The sequence below is a fragment of the Meriones unguiculatus genome, chromosome 21 (assembly GCF_030254825.1).
Source record: "Meriones unguiculatus strain TT.TT164.6M chromosome 21, Bangor_MerUng_6.1, whole genome shotgun sequence".
NCBI classification, from domain to species: Eukaryota; Metazoa; Chordata; class Mammalia; order Rodentia; family Muridae; genus Meriones; species Meriones unguiculatus.
The window spans coordinates 26,260,885-26,283,229 of NC_083368.1; the positions used below are offsets into that span (position 1 = coordinate 26,260,885).

General features: G+C 36.9%; 1 protein-coding gene across 2 annotated transcripts in view; it reads right to left on the reverse strand.

Moving 5' to 3' along the window:
• Nucleotides 1-19,390, reverse strand: part of Sema3a (semaphorin 3A) — a 483,245-nt gene extending 463,855 nt beyond the window's left edge. For both annotated transcript variants that reach the window (XM_060374188.1, XM_060374185.1), the window contains exon 1: nucleotides 19,055-19,390. The gene's annotated coding sequence lies outside the window, so the exon portion shown is untranslated. The remainder of the gene's footprint in view (nucleotides 1-19,054) is intronic.
• Nucleotides 19,391-22,345: the final 2,955 nt, after the last annotated feature.

The following is a 22,345-nucleotide window of genomic DNA, read 5'->3' on the forward strand; positions in this document are numbered from 1 at the left end:
TGGCTTGCTGGTAAACGGCTTAAAAACTCATATGAAACATATCAATTTCTCTCTCTCTTTCTTTTTTTACTTAACATCTGAGGAAAAACTCAAGTGAGAAAAGCAGTCATACAGATGCCAGAATAGACTTTACTGAGCAGTACTTGTACACTGGGACTAAATTATACAAATAAAAGAAGACCAGGGTGAACTTCAAGGATAGTTTGTGGGAAAGAAAATTCACGTCATGTGCCACCCATGGTTTACTTAGTAACGTGAAAGATACTTCTTTTTGTGTGTGTGTGTGTGTTTATTTTCCCAATTATTGTGCAGGCAGTTTGTTCCAAGCAGATTTATGGCATGCACTAGGATGCGGATTTACTTTAGAGACTCATGATATGTGTGTTGTGGTAACTGATCACTTCCTGGATCAAAGGGAGATGACCTACCTTTCTTCTACTTACAGAAAAATGTTAGACCCACGGTTCTGTGCAATGTGTAAAGATTAATTTAATGGGTGTGTTTGTTTGTGTCAGCTTCATATTTAGTTTCCACATGAATCGAATGAGGTACACGTGATAAGGTATACAAATAAGGCAAGACCAGCTAGAAACGTGCATTATTCAAATTCTACAACTTTTTAAAAGGTTTCCTTCATATCACACATTGACCACATACCTTTCCCCACTCATAACCCTCCTGGGTGTTTTCTGAGTCAACATATCACAAAGACATTTCCACACCAATGTTCATTGTGGCATTACTCAAATAGCTAAGCTATAAAACCAACCTAGCTGTCCAAAACAGGAATGGAAAAAGAATGTGATTATATGTAGCCTGTAGTGCTCTTCAGCAATAAATAATGAAGCTACATGATTTGCAGGAGAACAGATGTAACTGGAGATTATCATGTTAAACAAATTAAGACAATCACAGACAACTATTGCATTTATTCTCTCCTCTGTGGTTCCTAGATTTGAATTAGATACATATCGTGTGATAAATTGTATGATACATATACATTATACTACATAAATATGATAAAGGTAGAAGTAAAACTGTATAAGAGAATATATTTGGGATTAAATGAAAAATTAATAGATTTTTTCAGTACATTTTAATTGTTCAGATGTCGTACAACCAACCATGTTAGGGAGGGTCTGCAAACATTCCACAGCAAGAAATTGGTCAGACTAAATTAAACTTATTTGGAACACTTTCATTGAATTTAACAAATAACTTGAATCCTTAACACTTTCAAGACATTCAGATGATGGTGTTAAAAGATACAAATAAATTCTGTGACCAAGAATGTGCATATAGTTTGGCTGTTTTACAATTGACCTAATGAATATTAAATATTGATAAGTACACAAAATGGGACAGAATAAAGTAGGAAGGAACACAGGGCTAGAAAAAGACACACATTTTATTTATCTAGACTAGAGCTGCAGATGAGAGCCTAAGGCAAGACTTTAGCTGGTAGAATATCAACAGTTTACTTTGATTTTAGTATGGTATTTATTATGTCAAGTTTTATGACTCATAGATAGGGCTATAATTACAACAATTCTAGGTTCTGAATGGAAAACAAATAGATATGTAAAGTAGGATCAGTTTTTAAGAGTCTAACCTTTATTAAGATATGTATTAACATTTGTATTTTTTAAAAAAATGCATCTGATCCTCAGCGTCCCTATACAAGTATAAATCATTACGGAACAGTGCATACCACTGAGTTGCACGCATAACTAAGAATCCTCTTTAGTGTGTTTAATGAATGACTCAAAGGTGAAAATGACATAAAATTGTGTAGATGTACTAAGTTCCTCACTTAGTTTCAACAAATAAGTAAGCATAGTTGAGAAGTAATCACACAGAAAATAGCAGAGATTAATTTCCACTAGTTGCTCACATTCTGAATTTGTCTGTATTTCTTATCACTTTGTGTATTAAAGGTCTAATGTGAATTGATATGTCTAGGCTATTGTTCCACATACACACAGGTATAACTATCCTGAATTTATAAATAAAAAGCAAGATTTCATATTACTATGATTTTGAGTACTGTGCATAAGACTAAATGGCAAAAATGGCAAAGAGCGGAAAAAAAAATAGGGACAGAGATTTCTGCAAGTTATTCCGTTACTGATCAATTCTCAAAGCACATGGCCAATGCTGACAGTCGATTTGCCCCAGAGGAACTTACTGAGCCCAGGAACTCTTAGGGGAGCTGCAACCCCACCCCCGGTAATCACCTTTCTTCTTAGCAAGGTAACTGAAAAATTCCAAACGAACAGTTAAGTAGCCCAATTTTGAGGTTGCATGTTTCTGGTTGAAGTATTCATATTACATTGGCTTGTTTGTCAGGGAGCTTTCACATTTGTCTAAATGTACCTTGACATCGCTTGCCTGAGAGATCCCTCTCTGGCCGCAGTTGCTCACACCTTCTAGTGTCAGCTCCCTATGGGACTTGGAGCAAACTGAGCACTTTGGCAAATCTAAAAATAATCAGTCCATTAGTATTGAGTTTCTTTCCTGAATACAGCAAGGTGTTCTTTCTCCCTCCTCAATCGCAGCCAGCCTCCCACCTCACCCTAAGATCTATTATATTCAGAATACAATGGGAACTTCAGTGACTTACTGTTTTCACCCCAAACCTTGAGGTCATGAAATATAAGTGCATATAAAATTGCATACAAAACTTCTCGTAACTTAGCAATGCTACTTTACCAGATCACAGCTAAGGAAACACAGACTTTAGCAAAAAAGAACCTATGATATGGAATAAATGCACAATACATTTGAACATATTCATTAAGGATTCCTTTTTATTTCAATAGCAATTATTTTATGGTTTTTATAGGACAGATATAGAAAAATAGATAATGTAGATTTCAAAGGATTACGAAAATGATCTATTATTAGTTCAATAATGCTGGTTACAAGATTAAAATGCTTATAAGAATAAATCTAAAGTGCTATGCTTAAAGGAAATTTCATTTATTCTTTTTCTTTTATATATTAACATTCAAGAGAAATAATTTCAAATAATCTGCTCTTAAAATAAATGGCATTGTTATGCCTAGAAATAATGTTAAACCCAGTTTTTAGCACTAGGTATAAGAAAATGGTCTTTAAGGTTCATGAATTTGTAGGGTTAGGCAGAGCAGTAAGACACTCTTATAATTAACAACCTCTTATATAAACAGTTGATTATAAAGAATTCTTTATTTGTTCCCTCATCAAGCACTTCATAACATGCCCCTCAAATATTTTTTCTGTTTCTTATCTCTCTTTGGACACAAGGAAAATTAATTAGTAGCTACAAAAATAAATGGTCTCAAATATTCTGCTAAAAATGCCCCTTTTACAGCCAGTCTCAGAACAATAAAAATCATTCTACTGAGATTCTTTTTCATGCTAAAAAAACACTTTGAGTGGGGTCTGTTTTGGGGGATTGTAAGGGGAGAAACCTGGGGTGCTTTAGGGTTAATGGACAGTGATTAAGGTTAATGGCTGAGAGCTTAAGGTTAAGTGCTGTATTTACATAGCTGCCAATACACACACACACACACACACACACACACACACACACAAAATCCTTATGTCTATCAATCAGTTGCAGCTAATAGTCAATTAAACAGAAGACAGGGACTTAAAGTCCCTTCAACTGGATTTTATATGGTACAAATGTCAATTTTCAATGAAAAACATTTATTGAACATCTACTTGGTCATGGTTCAAGGCACACACAGAGGTAGAAATGATTGCGTTCAGAAAGATTAGCATCTGATTGGAATTGGAAGTAAGTATGAATTGTATCAGAAGAATCTTTGACATAAATCTCTGACATAAATCCCATAGGTATGACATGTTGTAAAAGCCATGGAAAAATAATCTCAGGCTAGATTTCATGGACTGAGGAACAATATTTGAATAAACCTTGGAATAAATGCTTTTCCAAAGAGCTATGTTTTATTCTTTTAAAAAATGTGTACAATCCTAAACAAAATGAACATGAATCATTGATGACATTTAAATATATATTGTTCTATGCTACTTCTATCCCAATTGAACAATAATACTAATGAACAAGACACTCAGCCGGAATGCACAATGCCCCCTTTCAAAGAAGAAGCTCATGATGAATTGAAAGTCATGGCAACAACAATTCAAGCACCCAAAGAAAAGCTCAATTAATGTGGTAACTTTGAAGTGAGTGTAAACGTTCTGAGCCTAGGCAAGACTTCAAGGTTTCCACTAGTGAAAAGATTTGGGTACCCAGCAGTAATCTAAGACAAACTCGCTCTAGCCCCCATTTGACCACATGATTAATTATATGGATAGGATTTTCTAAAGCAAGACAAATGTTCATCTCTGCCAAAGCCACTGGGAACAAGAGCTTCACCCACAGAACAGTTTCATTTACAGTCAGAGAGCTTTGTGGGTCTCTCTCAGTTTTTTCAATGCCCCCAAAGTCATGAACAATTTCAGAGGGAAAGTGCTCAGGGGTGGAGGACCTGGGGTTTGTGGGCTGCAGAGGAGTAGCTGCAATGGAGATTCACTGACAAGTGATGCATGCCATCCTAAAGTGAAATTTAGACAGAGCTGGGTGCATATTTCACCCACTAAGGATATTCTGTTGCTTAGTGTCCTAGCTTGCTTTCCATGGCTGTGATAAACATATTAACTAAAGACATCCCGCGGGAGGGCTTTACTTGATCAGTTACAGTCCACGCAGAAGGGAAGTCAGGGCAGGAACGCAAGGCAGGAACCTGAGGGAAACAACTGAAGCACAGACGAGGGAAAAACAGTGCTTAGCAGTTTACTCTCCAGGTTCAGGGTTAACTACCTTTCTTATACCTTTCAGGGCCAAATGCACAAGGGTAGCACATCCCACTATGTTCTGGGACTTTCAACATTAATCATCAATCAAGGAAATGTCTTGCGAGCTAAGATGATGTAAGTATTTTTGTTGTTGTGGTTGTTGTTTTAACATGTATAGGTACAATAAGATTGCAACACTTTCTTTTCTCTCTTTCCTCTCTGTAACCCTCACAGATACCGTCCTTCCAACCCTCAAATATTACATTCCTCTCTCGTTGATTGCCTCCTCTTTGATTTGATTATTATTGCTGTGTGTGGGTTTGTGTGTTATGTGTACAAATATCTACATTCAACCTGCTGACTTCATCGTTGCTGTTTGTGTGTATGATGACAGGGATGACACTCTGCACTGGACAACCAATAAGGGGGCCTCATCTCTGGGAGAGGTCCGCCGCTGTCCAGGAAATCTTACTCCTAGACAATGGACCACAAGCAACTAATGACTACTGGGAGAAGGGAAATTAACCTCTCACCGGAATGAGCTCATTAATGGAAGCATTTTCTCAGTTGGTGTTTCTTCTTTCCAGATGACCCTAGCTTGCATCATCAGTTTGGAAAACAATTCATCTAACCAACATACTTAAAACTCAAAATATTTAGAGTGTAAAGAAGACAAAGCTCTTTTGGAATGGGTAGCAGAAATTACCAGGGACTTTAAGGAGGTGAAACTTTCTTGGGAGGCAGAGCATGTGCCAGGAAGCACTTCCGCACCTGGACCTAGGCCTGCCTGGGACGGAGATCACAGATGGAAGGAATCTGGTGGCATCCAACTCTGGGCTTGAACCTCATCTCTAAAAAATTTTTATGCAACCGAGTTAACTAATTGTTGAAAATTAAAATGTTCTGAATTAAAAAGATCATATTACTTAAATCTGAATTCTCCCAAAGTGTTAGAAATCTGTTTTTTTTTTTTTTAAATGATGTTCCACTGAAGAGTTAGGTTTTTTTTTTTGTTTTTGTTTTTTTTTTTTTTTCACATTCTCTATTGCATTTAAATGGCTTTCCTTTCAGGGCCTAGCAGTGAATATTATGCCAACAGGATGAGCTTTGGAATATGGAATTTTGGAAAATATAGAAATAAGACAAATAATAAATCAGTTTAGGAGAACGGAACTTTTTGAGTGGATGCTCTGCTATTGGCAGAATTTCAATGTTGGGAAAATCAAAAGCCAGGAAAAAAAGAGAATGATGACAAAAGTGGAAAGAAATTGCTTCTGGATTGGGACAGGAGTGAAGAGAGATGAAAGGAAAAGTTATGTCTCTTTTATGGCTTTGCTCTCCACACTGACAGGACAGTGTCCACAAAACCATGAGGTCGGCCTCTGAGGACATGTTCATGACTGTCCACATCTCCATGGACCTACCAGCCTTTTACATATTTGTTATTTCTGCTTCCTTTGTATGTGTCTCCATTATTAATAGACTATGCCTCACAAGTTGGGATCAAACTCAATTAAAGACAAACATTATCTCAAAACTCTTTTAGGGTAGGGTGAGGAGCCTTTCTGAAAGAAACAAGCCTCACAATGCCTTAAGGATGTTATTCATCTGACCTAAGACAGCAAGCCACTACCAAGGCTGAAATGCACTATTTGTTAAACAAAACACAGTGTACCATAGACAAAACATTGAGTGGAAATTTTACACATCTCTGATGAATTTCCAAAGATTTATAGCTTCAGTAGTAAAATATCAATGCAAAGCAATTGTTATTAATGCTATTATTTCTTTAAATAACGTTTGAGATCATTTCGTTTTTATTACAAAGAAGTCAAGATAAATTAGGTTCACTCTTTTCATTAACTTACACTGCACTGTCTCCATTTTACTGTGGTGACTATATAATGTTAGAATAATAATTTGCCTTTAATAGATTGAAGGCAAATTATTATTCATTTAAAGTACAAGAAATGCATTCTAATTTCTTAACTTGTAATAAACATTTAACAGAAGTGAGTACAAGTAACTGAAAAAAATATCAATGCCTTAATTTCTTAATAATCAAATAACTTGGAGGATATTTAATTATCCTCAAAAATAGTTTACTAATTTTTTCATGACATTAACTTCATCATTAGAGTTCAATATAAAAACAGGAAATAGGACAGGAGCCTACTATGGAGGACCTCTGAAAGACTCTACCCAGGACTGTATAAAAGCAGATAATCCTAGTCTATCAGGTATCATCAGGACTGGCTGTATTATCTTCCTCTGTGTCCTGGTAAGGCTGAGAAGGAAGGGGAGAAAGACCTCCCCTATCAGTGGACTGGGGTAGAGGCATGGGTGGAAAAGGGGGAAGGGAGGGAAGAATTAGGAGGGGAGGAGGGAGGAAGCTACGGGGGAATACAAAGAGAATAAATTGTAATTAATAAAAATTAAAATTAAAAAAGCATGTAATGAGACTCATAAACAAACTTTGGGTAGAATGCAGGGAATTTTAGGAAAGAAGGGAGAGATAGTAAGATCTGGAGAGGACAGGAGCTCCACAAGGATAGCAAAAGAACCAAAATATCTGAGCACAGGGGTCTTTTCTGAGACTGATACTCCAACCAAGGACCTTTCATGGATATAACCAAGAACCCCTGCTCAGATGTACCCCATGGCAGCTCAGTATCCAAGTGGGTACCCTAGTAAGGGGAACAGGGACTGTCTCTGACCTGAACTCAGTGGCTAGCTCTTTGACCCCTTCCCTGAATGGTCAAAGACCTCTTGCCAAGCCACAGAGGAGGACAATGCAGCCAGTTTGGATGAAACCGGATAAGCTTGGATCAGATGGAAGGAGAGGAGGACCTCCTCTATCCGTGGACTTGGAGAGGGGCATAGGAGGAGATGAAGGAGGGAGGGAGGATTGGGAGGGGAGGATGGTAGGGGGCTACAGCTGGGATATAAAATGACTAAACTAAAATTAATATAAAAAATAAAAAATATGAATTATTAGCACACATCTTTGTGAAAGCAACATACCAAAGTTTGCTTCTAAATTGTTTATTTCTTTCTATGGGTCAGTCTAAGTGAAGTCATATTTGGACACATTTTTAATATTAAAATACAAACTATATTCACCATTTACTTCAAAATTTGTATTTTTTATCTTTTTTTATTTTTTATTGTTTTATTAATTACAGTTTATTCACTTTGTATCCCCCAATAAGCCCCTCCCTCCTCCCCTCCCAGCCCTACCCTCCCTCCTTCTTCTTCTCGATTGCCCCTCCCAAGTCCACTGATAGGGGAGGTCCTCCTCTCCTTCCTTCTGATCTTAGTCTATCAGATCCCATCAGGAAAGGCTGCATTGTCATTTTTTAAGTGAAAACATTTAAGTAATGTTTGTAGTGTTTTTGCAACTCTATTGCTGTGAAAAACAAAATGGCCACAAACAAGTCGCACTATGCTTCCTGGTACCAGTTCATCTCTGAGGGAAAGAGAACAGAGCTTGAACTAGAAACAGAGGAATGCCTCTTACTCCCTCACTGCCTGTGCTATCACTACTCCCAATATCGCAACTCACAGTGGGTCGGGCCTTCCCATATCAATAAGCAAATAATAAAATGCCTCACAGACATTTCCACAGGCTACCAAATGGGGACATTCTTCAACTAAAGGTTCCTTCTTTGTAGGTGTCAAGCTGACAACTCAAACTAACTAGTAGATGGCTCTATAAGTACATGAAATGTGGCTGCTTAGTCAAGTCATTTGCGCTAGTCTGCTATTTTCTTGACTGTCTTGACTTCGTCCTTGTGAAATTTTATAAGAACAATAAGGTTGAATATTTTCTAGGAAAATTTACCAATGATAAAAAGTGACCATTGGCCTGCTACTAATGAATCAAAATAGGGAGAAAGAATAAAATTTTGGTAGGAGACCTACAAAGAAGTTTCCTTTAATATGATCCAGCATGTCCATATTTCTAGAGAAGGAGGCTTTGTTCTCTGCTTTACCAAAAATTTGTTTGCTTGTGCTTGAGCTGGTAAGAGTAAAACAAGAGCCTGGGCATGGCTCTACTGCTGGTCTCTATATTTCTTTGAGTAGACATAATAAATGGTAAATTTCATTAGCTGGCAAACTTTAGGAAACTTAGAAATGTGTCTTAATTATTACAAAACATTTACAAATTACTAGATGAACAGTTAGTTCTTAATATAGGGTTTTGTGAGTTTGGTTGTTCAGGATACCACCAAAAACACACTAATACAATCACGTGAGTTTTGTAATATTCTAAAAGTATGTTCATAATCTCCAAAACAATATTTTTAAAAGTGGCTGGCTCTTTGATCATCTCCCTCTGAGGGGGAAGCTGCCTTACCAGGCCACAGAGGAAGACAATACAGCCAGTCTTGATGAGATCTGATAGGCTAGGGTGAGAGGGAAGGCAAGGAGGATCTCCTATATCAGTGGACTGGGGAAGGGGCATGGGAGGAGAGAGGGAAAGGGGTGGGGTTGGGAGGGTGTAATGGAGGGGCCTACAACTGGGATACAAAGTGAATAAATTGTAATACATTAAATAAATAAATAAATAAATAAACAAATAAATAAATAAGTAAACAAAAAGAAAAAAGTTTTAATAATGTTTTCAACATCCTCAGTTTGACTTAGCATTCTTATGTTCATGTGGTGATCCTTATAGCTGTATTATATATTGCTTAAATTTATACAGTAAATAAAATAACAATCTAGCATTCCTATATCAGCAGAGAATTACAAGCATTTAATGTAAGTGTGCAAAATTGCTGAAATATAAAGTAATTCAAGAAACAAATGCTTTGATGAATGAGTTCTTCCTACCAGAGTTTTTCATGTGACTTTTATTTTATTTAAGGAGCTGTATATTAGTTAGTTGCTTGTGACTATAAATACATTTGTGGTGGTTTGAATTAAAATGGCCCCAATAGGTCCATAAAGGGTAGCAGTATTAGAACATGTGGCCTTGTTGGAGAATGTGTGTCATTGGGGGCAGGCTTTGAGGCTTCAAATGCTCAAGCCAATCCCTGTTTCATTCTCTCTTCCTGCTGCCTGCTAGTCTGGAGGTTTACAACCTTAGTTTCCTCCAGCACCATATCTGCCTGCATGCCACCATGCTCCAGCCAATTCGATACTGAACTAAACCTTTGAACTATAAGCCAGCCCCAGTTAAATATTTTTTCTTTTTGTAACAGTTGTTCTGGTCATGGTGTCTCTTCACAGCAATGTAAACTCCAAGACACCATCACTCTGTAGTTGAGAGAGAAGGATCATGAGGTTGGCATGAACTAATTATATATCAGAACTTGTATCAGAAGACAGAAATACAAAAGTGAAATAAAGTAAAACAAAATAGTATAGGAATCTGCCATAATATTTGAAGTAAAAAAAATTAATATTCTAATTCATTATTCTGGAATATGTAGTAGAAATATTGCCAAATAGAGAACTTTTCAAATATATCCCATTGTCTACTGCACATTTCCATACACCAAAAGCAAACTTTTCATTATAGTATCATAGTAATTAAATTAGCGTACTTGTCCTATAACATGATGTAACAATAAAGTTTACTATAAAGTATCTTATTTCTGGTAAATGAAGCCATTTTGAGCTTGCATAAAAATGCCAAAGTAGAATATTTCTCCCAAAGAAACTGCATTGCATTATATAAATACAAAACACAATAACAACATTAATGCTTTCAAGTCAGGTCTAACACATGCATGAATTTCATATGCTTAGATTGTGGTTTAAATGTGACACCTATCAGAGCTCACATGCTGATTGCCTGGTCCTCAGTGTAGTCTTGAGGTCCCAGGTGTTGATAGAATTCAGAGGGCTGTACTTTTGTCAGCAGATTAATCCACTGAAGAATTCAGTATTAAATGCATTCTTAAAGAAAGAAAGAAAGAAAGAAAGAAAGAAAGAAAGAAAGAAAGAAAGAAAGGCTCCAACTGATGGAAATAGATCACTGTTATATGACAATAAAACATTTAATGTTTTGTGTGTCCATTACCCAATCTGTTTCTCACCCTGTAAGAGGTGGGAACCTTTGCTTCACTGTATGCTCGCTGCCACAGGGATCAGCCACAAAACAAACCCTTAAAAATGGCACACCTAGCCCGGGAGAGAAACCTATGAAATCACAAGTTGAAATGAACGAATCCTTCTTCCTCTCAATTTCTCAGTCATTTTTTCATGATAAGGTAAAACTAGCACACCTAATCCTTAAATTTCACAATGTAATAGAATAAATAGTTCAGCTCTCTGATCTCCCTAATCTGAAGGAACTTACCAAATAATAATTAAAATGTTTCTATCACAGTGGGTCCAATATGGAAACATCTTGATATGTCTGTAAGGTTTATCACTTTTAACAGATTAGTCCTTTGAAAATAAATTTACAGGTTTAATATTATTCAGAAAAGCCATAAAAATAAGAGTTTTATTGTGTAAAATGAAAAGGAAAAATAGAATCTTTTTAAATATTGAGAAAAATTGGACATGAATCTTACCAAAGACTACATTATAAAATTAGTGTTCATCTTTTCTATTTATCCATATATATATCCATATATATATATATATATGGATAAATATATATATATATATATATATATATATATCCTACAAAATGGGAATGTTTGCATATACGGTCTATTACTCGAATTTTCATGTTATTTAAAGAAATTAGTTACAGTCATGATGAGATATACTTTTGTCATAATTTAAACAGTTAAAAACTAAATCTTACTGAACTCTTCTCTGAGATAGTTGAGAGCAAAGACATGAAGGCCAATATTCTATGTAAATTTTAAGAAATATTTTGCAGTAGTAACAAAATGTCTTCTTCTTTACCTTGTACCAAAGCTGGCTGTGAGTGAGTGTTACAATGAGACAATTTGAGACTTCACTCCTGGGGACTCACTTATAGGATGTAAAAAAATTGTTTGTTGTGTCAAATTTATTTTGTTTTGAAAATTTTTCAATAATGAAGTAAAGAAGAAACTTATCAATATGATAAGTTTCATATGATATGATAAGAAACAACCAATTATGAATTATGCACAAGCTTCTAAATTGGAGAAATATTTGAGACATATTTTCTTAGTCAAAGACAGAGTTACTCACTTAAACTTATGGTTGTAAAATTAATTTGAGCTCAAGCAACATATTCAGGGTAAACATTCTGGGAACAAATTTTAAACCAAAGGAGAAATACTGTTGTTTTATATTATGTAACATAAATGATGCCAAATATTTAATAAGATACTACATATAAATTCATTATAAATCTTGCAAGAGCGTTGTATGTATGTATCTTGTCTTAAAGTCCATATTCCAAAATTCTCTGCAAAATCATTTTTTAATTGATTTTTTATTTATTACTATTTATTCACTTTGTATCCTAGCTGTTGCCCCCTTCCCCATTCCCTACCAATCTGGCCTTCCCTCCCTCTTCTTCCATGCCCCTCCTCCAGTCCACTGATATGTGTGCATCTTCTCCCCTTCCATCTGACCCTAGCCTATCAGGTCTCATCAGAACTGGCTCCTTTGTCTTCCTCTGTGGTCTGGTAAGACTGCAATCCCCTCAGGGGGAGGTGATCAGTGAGCCAGGCCCTGTTCCAATTACTAGAGAACCCACTTGGAGACTGACTGCCATGGGGTATAGCTGGGCAAGTGCTCTAGGTTATCTCCATGCATTGTCCTTGATTGGAGTATCAGTCTTAGACAAGACTCCAGATTTCTTGGTTCTGTTGCTCTGTGGAGCTCTTGTCTCCTCCAGGTCTTTCTATCTTTCCCCTCTTTCATAAGATTTCTTGCACTCTGTCCGAAGTTTGACTATAAGTGTAAGCATCTGCTTTGATACCCTGCTGGGTAGATTCTTTCAGAGGCCCTCTGTGGTATGCTTCTGTCATGTTCCTTGTTTCCTCCCTCTTCCGATGTCTATCCCATTTAGCTTTCTAAATAAGGATTGTGCATCTTACCCAGGGTCCTCCTTCTGCAAAATCTTTTTGCTATGATCATATGCCATTCATTCAGAATGCAAGGTTATATTTTTCCATCAGTAGACAATATTTTGATTTCATTTTCACTACTCCACAGAATCTTAGTTTGGTAATCCAGTACAGTATAACTACAGATGAAAAAATAATAGTATAATTAACATCATTTTAGTTACGTAAGAAAAACAGATTCTAGCATGATTGGGAACACTACCTTCCAGAAAAATCATTAGTGTGAAATTCAGGTGTATTAGTACATTCCACTATAAACAATGTTACAGTCTCAAATTTTTACAGAAATATAATAGAATCTAATCATTCTTCTGTCCATTACATTCTAATATAAAGTTTGTAAGATTAATAATAAAACAGATGTTGGTTGCTAATTAGATGTCTCTCCGAATTCTGACTTACATGCATCTGAAACCTCAATTCTGAACACATAGCCATGACAATGTGCTCCTAAATATAATTCAAAAGTTCAAAGTCAAGCTTGGGAAGAGGGATACACAGTTCAGTGAACCTAAAAAAAAGAAATATATTTAATATGAAACAGAGTTGAAATCAAAATTTTTAGATGTTGGCTACAGATATGGCCAGAAGTCTGGCTTGTGTCAGGGAACAGGGACTGCAGTCTACCATGCAAAGGAGGTATGATAAGTTGGATTGATTTCTATGGTTACTATTTTGGGCTTTGAGGCATATGAAACTGTGAAGAGAAGTCCCCAGATAAGGGTTCCCAATATTTCTCTCAAACAGGAGAAAGAAGTAACCAACAGAAAAATCATCTCTAGTGTGGTAGGAAGATTGGAATGTTAGGAGAAAGGAAGTAGAGAGAGATGTCACACAGGGGATGGAGAAAAATGAAAGAAGGCAGAAGGGAGACAAAGAAGAAATGAAGGAGGTGAATGAAGAAGAGGAGACAAGGGAGAAAGATGAGAGAACATGAGATGTGGTGAGAGGAGAGAGGAGGGAATGAGAGAAGAAAAGTGCTAGCAGAGGAAAGGACAGGAGAGGGAAGAAGAGAGGATGTGGTCAAAGGAAGGAAGGAGATGATAGGAGGAAGGTGAGAGAGATAAAGGAAGAAACAGGAGAGAGAATAGAGGGAGGAGAGAGAAGTGGAAGGGAGAGGAGAAGAGAAAAGTGAAGAAAAGGAAAGGGGAGAGAAAGACAAGGTGATGAGAATGTGAGCCTCCTACAATTAAACATGATGTACTACTTACTGGGAAATCCACAGGATTCATGAGGATAAGACTGACTTCATCGAGTTAGCTCATTGACTTTTGGATTAAGAATCATGACAGAGAAAATCTTGACCAATGGTTTAAGGAAATCACCAATCCTAGAGCTTTCAGATATCTTCAACATGCATTAATTCGTTCAGGACCTTGAGATTAGTTTTTAAAAATCACTTTTTCTTCACTGTGTTAAAGGTCTGAGAATAGACTATAGCTTTATACATTTCAATCATTTTAAAAAATGTTCATCAAGTCATGCAACCAAAGGAAAAGTGATAGCCAAAGGAACATTTACAGTGATTCAGTGATGCAGAAAAATAAACGGGTTGAATTTGAATCAATTTTGAATTCAGTTCCTTATGCTCACTTACTGAGCATTTCATATATCATAGCTGTATCTCCTGAACTTTTCATATATTATACTCAATCATACTCATTCCCTCCTCTCTCCTTCCACCCCATCTATTCTAACTTAAAAGGTTGTATCATATGAATAATGGAAACAAAACATAACTCCTTGAGTATGATTATCTTCCTTTGATCTCAGAGAGAATATAATGCCTCATATTTTTAAAATTATATAATGAAATACAAGAGATTTCTATCATGAATAGTTTATTTCCCTTCTCCCAACAATGCGCATTAAATTTGTTCTGTCTATCTTAGGAGAAAGTGTTTCATCAGATAAATGAAAATCTACCTGGAATTCTAGCAATTAAGATATAAATATCCTGGTGTTTTACTGAATAGTCAAGGCCTAAACATCATTGATGGTGACCCTGTACTCATTTTCTTCCATCTTGTATGGACATGTGTTTTGAGGACCATAAATGAGCTTTTTTTTTTTTTTCCACCGGTCAGTACAGAAATGTTTAATGGTTGAATAATTATGACTAGTATCCTTGCTCTCAGATCCTCTAGCCTGGCTATAAATATTTTGAAGAGACAAATTTCTCAAAGTCCAGATTGACAGGAATATACATTTAGCAAGTGTGAAATTACAGGATTATCTCCCTCCCTGATTTTGAGATAGTTATAACTTTGTCTTTGCATACAATAAAAGCTCGAAAAGTAACATGGATTCTGAGTGCCCAGTGATGACAAAAGAGTCTACTATCATTCTCACTTCTTAGCATTCAAACATGATTTTGTCTGAGTAGCAAATTTCATTATTAATCCCTTTCAAAATTTAAGTAGTTTCAATATAATAGCCAGAGGTAGAGCTAACTTTGCTCTGAGAAGAATGGTACTTGTTACAGTGAAGGCCACGGTGGAAGCAAGTTGAGGAATCTGACAGGAGGCAAAGCTAATCTGAACACACATTTTACAGTTAACATGATATGGACAACTGGACAATGAATGTCTTACTCCATTTTCATTTATGAATGGGAATAAGAACACTGAATACTTTATTAGGCTGTAAGGACTGAATACATAGTATCAAGTTTTGGGTACAATACATAGTAGATATAAAGTTACTATTATTCAACCAGACCTACCTGTGGTAAGCAGGCATAAGGTTATTGTGTAATTCAAATGCTCATTTCTGTACTTTCCCCCACCCCCATATCTTGTTACAATCCTTGTTCTGAGAATCTGCTTCCTCAATGTTGTATAAACTCTGCCCTCCAATTGTCCTCTGGTATGTCAGTAAAACAGCTTACAGCCAGTCGTTGACCAAGGGAGAAAATACGGCTGGACTTCCTGCCAGCCAGGGGAGGAGGAGTTAGAAGAGGAATTAGGTGGATTCAGCTATAAGAGAGGTCCAGGAAATGTCATGAGAGAGATCTCAGCAAGGAAAGTTATGAGGTACAAGTATCTCTGGATGTACTCTGGAATGAAGCCAAATTAGCTTAGGGGGCTAAGAAATGAGTAATAACCACTCAGTTCTTGTGCTGTGAAGCTTATTATTAAACAAATAAAAAAGAGTGTCAATTATTTGTTTGGTAGCTGGGTTAAGGAGGACTTCTCCTATCAGTGGACTGGGGGAGGGACATGGGTGGAGAAGAGGGAGGGAAGGTAAGATTGGGAGGGGCCGAGGGAGGGACTACAGTTGGAATACAAAGTGAATAAACTGTAATAAATAAAAAATATATAAATTTATAAAGAAAGAAAATGAGAAACAATCAGAGTTTTAAAAAAATAACTTTAACAGTGGTGAGTTTCTTATTGAGAGCAGCAAGCTATGGGCATTGGGGGCATGCAGGACATCTAGGACTCTCTGTGAATATGCCCAGAGTTGACTATACTGCCTTCTCGTTGAGTGACCACGATGAGCTCCTTTGTTGGACACTATATTCAAAATTGCATATTGCTCCACACTCACTATCTAAATCCCTTGATCATAAGTAATCATGCTACTATTAAGTAATTTTTTCATTTAAGTACAAAGATAAAAAGTTTAAGAGACAAATTGATATAATTTATGATTCTCAAAAATAAAGAAAAACAACAAACTTTTTCTACGGAACTATAGATATCTCATATAAATTATCATACTGTTTGTATTATTTAATTATCTACACTGAAATCTAATTATATTTGAAAGCATGTAGGAATAAAACTAAAAGGTTAAATTATACATGTTAATAAAATTTAAGAGGTAATATTTAACTACATACAACTTATAAACGGATTAAATTGCAACATGTATTATCAAAATGTAGTATCTGTCAGAAAGAAAGAATAATTAAAAAATGTTTAAGATTGACTGTGTTGATGAAGCATAGTTCATACGTAGAACAGTTATAACTAAGTCCCTGGTTGTACATTTTCAATGACTAAACTGCTTCTTTGAGGTTATCATTAGAGTTAGAATTATCCTGTTTAACTCCATTCAACAGTATTCTTCAATGAAATTTACTTCTGTGTGAAAAATTATGTGCTTTTGTTTAATAACAGACAGCAGTACAGTTGACTCCGTATTGATAACACATAGCTAGCATTTAATCATAACAAGCTTAAACATCAAACCTTTCCTCCCTCATACCAAGGCTTTCCTTGGAAAGCCTCTTAAAAGTTGATTAAATTAACTGAAATTCAAGCAAGGGATGTAAAGTCTAACTATTTGAATAAAGAGTGAATTTTTCATTCATCTTCCAGATGATAACAATTATTGGCTTGATGGGTTTTACCACTTGATTTTTTCCCTTTCCCAAACCAAATATAATAACTGATATTTTGCTATCATACTGAAATAACAATCACAATGTGCTAAAAATGTACATTATGGACCACTCAGTTTTTATTATACTTTGAAAGGCAAATGAATAAATCAAGAAGACACAAACCTAATGCAGTGCTGAAGTGAGGTCCAGCCTTTGAAACGGGCTTCCTATTAATCATGGGGCTGACCTTTTCATTAAGGGGCACTTGTTAGAATCACTGACACAGTTACGGCATTCATATGTGTGAACTGTACTATGTACCATTCACATACCAAGGAAGGCATAGTGAAATTAGAATCTTTCCCTGTAGGGGGTAGGCAATGACCGCTATTCAATGCCAACAATTGTTGGCTAAAGTATTCCATGAAGAATGACTTCTGAACTGCATTTACCCCACCATCAGTAATGTCAAATGAAATCCTTAAAGAAATATATTTAACCAAAAGTAATTAATTAAACCTCTCATAGCAGCAACTCTATCCAGGCTAAATCATTTCTGAAAATACACAAAGGAGTCATCAAGGCCCTACCGTCATGGTTTTTAAATCATCATTTACAATGAGCTCCATCTATAATAGTCAAAAAACAAAAGCAAAACATTGGCCAATGGGAATTAAGAAAATACAGTCATATTTTGTCTGTGTTTTCTTATATACTGTCCACATACACATCGTATTACGAGATGACAATGGTTTCCAGACTGTATCTTCAAGTACATAAAAACTACATTTAAGAAGCATTACAGAACCTACAAATAGAAATGATGTACTAACAGTCTTTATTGAATTCTTTTATAATTTGATCATGTTTGGCAATATTTGAAGGATTAATTTTATAGCTTGAATCTCCATCAGGGCATATGGTCTATGTTTATTTCCTACACAGAGTGTCACACGTTTGAACAGCAAACACATTCTTTCACATTGCCTGACATTCCACCTGAAAGTCCACCACAGTGAGCTTGTTAACACAATCGAGATATATGGTGTAGTAGTAAAAAGATTCCCTGTAGCCAAGTAAAATCCAGAGCAGGGCTCAAGGAACACGACTTGACTTAGATCGCATCTGAACTTGAAGTTCAAACATAGTTTAGTGGTGAATCCAAAGTTGTAAATGCAAAGTAAACGCAATGTGGAGGCTGCTTTAACCCAAGCATGAAAGAGCAAGAAGTCACAGTTGAGATTTCCTACATCTGTTTTTAATATCTTTTCCTAGGCTATTAGACAAATGACCTTTGGGTTTAGTTTGTTTCTTTTAAAATTGCATTATCATTGTCACTGAAGCCACAATCTAATGACACTTTTTTTTTTTTTTAAGGAAAACTTCTTCAGTAAGAGTCAGAGCTCAAGAAGGAATTTGTTAATCAAAACTTACAGGAAAATCCCTTCTATTGATGTATCAAGAAGGCTGTAATACTATAGTCAGGAATGAAAGCTGAGATTCGTTTCCAGGAGGGTAGTTTCTTCTGTCTTCTGAGAACTGTGACGGTGCGTTTCTCACCAGCATTTTGACAGTAATAAAGGATATTTCACCCAGAAACAGCAGTTAATATGCCAGGCTACATGATCGAATTAGCATTGTTATTAGCACCACATTTCAGTCCACAGACCTTCTGAATCAGGAGTCACTTGTAGAATATTTAAGCTTCAGTGACAGCTCCGGGACACTGTGGACCGACGCCTGGGAAACCCACAAGGGTAGGAACACAGGCTTCTTTCGTTGGTTCACTTTTGCTCGGTCTTTAGAGGATTCCCTGAGAGTAAACACCCTTCATTAATTCCCAAGTAAAAGAAGGAAAGGTAAAATTTCCACTTACTGCATCTGCGGTCCTTTGTCCTTGAGCTGGAGTCAGAGGTCTGATCAGCGGCTCCTACCTAGCTCCAGGTTGCCCTCTGGATTAGGCACAAACGTGAGCAGCAAGAAGCGTGTTGACTTTGTAACTGTGCGAGGAGGAGCAGCCGGTCTCAGTGCTGCGGGAGAGCCGGTCTGGACAGAGCACTAAACTTCAGCCTGCGAGAGCAGCATCTATTACCCCCGAGGCTCTACCATTTCACCTACACCTGGGCGGATCTATCAAGCTTCATCTCTATTAGAGCTATTTGACTCTGTGGTTTAAGAGGGAGGAGGAAGGAGAGAAAGGGGAAAAAAGAGGCTTGCCGTTGTCACACTTGTTTCTTATTAAAGAGCCTTACGGTGGATTGAGTAATTGTGTACGAAGGTAGTCTGGCTGGCAGATGTGTGCAGCCCCAGTGGAGCCCTAGATTCAAGGCAGATGGGCTGTACCAGGGCGCAAACAACATTGAGAGAGAGAGAGGCGTGATTAAAACAGCAGGCCTCTGTTTTATAGTGCTGGAAGTGGGGTAGCGTTAAAGCCCCTGGGAGCCACAGTTACCCAACTGGAATTGCTCTTTAGCAAGGCAAACGATAAATTTGATTTAAAAAAAAAAAAAAAAAGAAGAAGAAGAAGAAGAAGGATGTCCAAATTCCGAAAGTTTTAGAGATACTGGTAATATTCATTCTAAGCATTAATGAAGGATTAATATCCCTCCCCAAATATTCCAAGCGAATTTAATTAAAACTACTCAATCATGGGTCATACTGGGTTATTGATAGTGCTAACGTGACGGATTTGAAACAGATTCCTTCTTCTGGCTACACAAGCCAAGGTTATCTTTTTAATCTGAATTAAATTGCCTTAAGGAGATTTACACTGTCAGGCAGATTGACACTCTGCAATTGGGCATTTTTTTTTTTCTTAATGTGGCTCAAGCCAACTGTTTGGCGGGGGGGGAAATGTATTCGTTGTGAGTATTTCTGCATACTACTCATTATATCAGGTAACTTAACCTATGAAAACTTCAGAGCACTCTGTGCCATTCTTTTTGACAATAAAGTGCATTAAATAATCAGAATGAGCACAATTTACACTTCAAAGTCAGAACCATCCCATCTATTGCCCTACGGTGTTGAAAGCTACTTCCTTATTTAAATGGTTTGTAACAACTAACACTAAACGTAATGATGGTGATGATAATTGATATGTAAGACATTTCTGCATCATCTCCTCCGAGTCCTGCTGGAAGATCCTGGGGTCAATTATACTATAAACCTATTTTATAAAAGCTCACTAGGAACTCAGCTCTGAGAGCTTCTACTCAAGGTCACACATTTCTTGTGGTTGAAAGCGGGATTTCATTCAATCTGTCTCTTGAATCCACAGGAGAGTGTCTATGTAGACTAAATTTTTTTAGCTTGTACAAACTAGAATGCTTATTATTAATCTTTTCTCAAGAAAATTTGAAAGTAAAACTTTTATGCCACTGGACAGTCTGAACATGTCATTGAAATACAATCCAACACAGGGATAGAATTCCACCAAAAGTTAATAACTGTCTCATGGTATAATACATTATTTTAATTATCATAAAATACACCAATGAATTACTTGTTAAAATACTTTCTTATGCTTAAAATTATTTAAATAAATGTCTCTTTATTGGCCCGGTTTTATTTTCATCAGTCTAGTAAAAAGACAAACGGGATTGAAATATTAAGGTTGTTTGATCCAAGCAGGGGTAGTGGCTTCTGATTATACACCTAACACTGGGAAAACTGAGACAGGAGAATTACTACAAGTCTTTTGGCCAACGTGGTCTGCGTGTAAATTCGTGATCAGCCTCAACTACAAATATTAGGTAATGTCTTAAAAAGCTCCATCAGCACCACCACCATAATAACAACCTCACCACTACCACCCACATCACAACTACCACCACCAGTACCAACACTGCTACCATGAACATCACTGTTACCATCACCGCAACAATAACAAGATGTTTCTATTCAGTACCAGTGGATCTTCTTCTTATAATTTACTGGTGAAGAGATGTTTTAATTTTTATAACATTTTAGTTTGTCTGCCCAGAGACAAACTAAACAATGTCAGGCTCAGAGATGGTATGGAGGAACCTGATTGGTCGCCCAAAGCTATATAACATGCTCTCTCTTCCAGAATAAAAGAGTCTGCTTCGGCTCACCCTTGGGTTGCATTCACCCTACTCCTGGTGTCTGTGTAGTGACTCTTCACCTCTCACCCCCTCGGCCTGAACTGCCCGTCCTCAACCATGGGCTGGACACTTGGGAGGAGGACCAACAAATGAGAAATTATTCTAGTGAAGAAACTGATATTTGATAAAAAGAAAACAGGAAACAGGACAGGAGCCTACCACAGAGGGCTTCTGAAAAACTCTACCCAGCAATGTATCAAAGCAGATGCTGAGGCTCATAACCAAACTTTGGGTGGAGTGCAGGGAATCCTATGAAAGAAGGGGGAGATAGAAAGACCTGGAGGGGACAGGAGCTCTACAAGGAGAGCAACAGAACCAAAAAATCTGGGCACAGGGATCTTTTCTGAGACTGATGCTCCAATCAAGGACCATGCATGGATATAGCTTAGAACCCTGCTCACATGTAGCCCATGGCAGCTCAGTCTCTAAGTGGGCACCCTAGTTAGGGGAACAGGGGCTGTCTCTGGCATGAGCTCAGTGGCAGGCTCTTTGATCATCTCCTCCTAAGGGGGGAGCAGCTTTACCAGGCTGCAGAGGAAGATAATACAGCTAATCCTGATGACACCTGATAGGCTAGGGTCAGATGGAAGGGGAGGAGAACCTCCCCTATCAGAGTACTTGGAGAGGGTCATAGGAGGAGATGAGGGATGAAGGGTGGGATTGGAAGGGAATGAGGAAGGGGGATACAAAGTGAATAAACTCTAATTATTATAAAAAAATAAAAATTTGAAAAAAGTTTGGATAGGTAAAATATCTTGATCTTACTAATTTCAGACTTCTGTTTATTTAGTGCATTATAATAGCATACATTATTTGGTGCTTGATTTTAAATATTCATAAACATTTTAATAGCTAACTAAGAAATGATCCTCTTTGTCATTCCATCTGATATAAGATAAAAACAAATGTGTTAAAACAAAACAAAGCAAAAAACTGTTATCACAGCTGGAGCTCCTTCCCTAGTCTCCTCCCAGTCCTACCCTCCCTCCCCCTTCTCCCGCTATGTCCCTCACCTAGTCCACTAATAAGGGAGGACCTCC